The sequence below is a fragment of the Elephantulus edwardii genome, unplaced genomic scaffold (genome assembly GCF_000299155.1).
Source record: "Elephantulus edwardii isolate Elephantulus edwardi_28Jun2011 unplaced genomic scaffold, EleEdw1.0 scaffold00055, whole genome shotgun sequence".
NCBI lineage: Eukaryota > Metazoa > Chordata > Mammalia > Macroscelidea > Macroscelididae > Elephantulus > Elephantulus edwardii.
In genome coordinates, this window is record NW_006399805.1 from 16,794,972 (window position 1) to 16,796,203 (window position 1,232).

The 1,232-nt window shown below is 44.1% G+C and overlaps 1 pseudogene; it reads right to left on the reverse strand.

Annotated features, from left to right (window-relative positions):
• LOC102854932 overlaps positions 1–524 on the reverse strand; it is a 9,624-nt pseudogene extending 9,100 nt beyond the window's left edge.
• Positions 525–1,232: the final 708 nt, after the last annotated feature.

The following is a 1,232-nucleotide window of genomic DNA, read 5'->3' on the forward strand; positions in this document are numbered from 1 at the left end:
TGAAGAGCAATGATGTCAATGTAGAGATGTGCCCAGTTTAAGCCATGGTCTTTGCAATTACTTGCTATGCATCAGAAAGCTGAAAAATTACTAAGGATGATAGAAGAAGAATTTATGTCTTTGAGTTGTGGTGCTGGAGAAGAGTGTTAAATATACCATGGACTTCTATGAGTACAAACAGGGCCGACTTAGAAAGGGAGAAACCAAGGCTGCTCCTTGGAGGCAAGGATTTTGAAGCTCCATTTGACATATTTTGGGCATGTGGCCAGGAGGGGCCAGTCCTTGGAGAAGGACATCATGCTTGGAAAGGTGGAGGGTCAGCACAAGAGAGGAAGACCCTGGATAAGATGGATTGACTCATTGACTACAATAGATGTGTCAGAGACAATGAAATTGGCTCAAGATAGAGCAGGGTTCAGAACTGTTGTACATAGAGCTGCTATGAGTCAGAGTTGACTTGGCAGCACTTAACAATGTCAAGTCTCAGTGGATCACGTGTTGTTGTTACTTTTGTTAAGTGCCATCAAGTTGACTCTGACTCATAGCAGCCCTTATGTACAAAGCTCAGAAGCCTACTCTGTCCTGAGCCATTCTCACTGACTCCGACACACCTACCCCCCTTTTGCCCTAGTTACTGTATCAGTCCATCTCATCTGGGGTCTTCCTCTCCTATGCTGTCCTTCCACCTTTCCGAGCATGATTTTCCTTCTCTAAAGACTGGTTTTCCTGGCCACATGCCCACAATATGTGAAATGGAGCTTCAAAATCCTAGCCTCCAGGGAGAAACTTGGTTTCACACTCTCCAAGACTGACCTATTTGTTTTCTTAGTCCATGATATGTTCGGGACTCTAGTACCACAACTCAAAGTCATCAATTCTTCTGTCATCCTTAGTCATTGTCCAGCTTTCTGATGCATAGCCAGTAAGTGCAAAGACAGTGGGCTGGGTCAGGCGCACCTGAGATGTCAGTCTCTAGACCAGTATTGCTTCTCAGTACTCTGGAGAGGTCCCTGTCTATCGATTTTCCAAGTGCAATTCGTATTTTAATTTTCTGACTGCTGATGCCAAAACTGTTGATTATGAAGCCAAGCAAGCTATAACTATTAACAACCTCAATCTCTTCTCCATCCGTCATGGTGCTGCCAAGTTGACCCAGTGGTGAGAATCTTTGTCTTCTTGATATTGAGCTTCAATCCATATTGGAGACTATGTTGTTGTTGTTGTAATGTGCC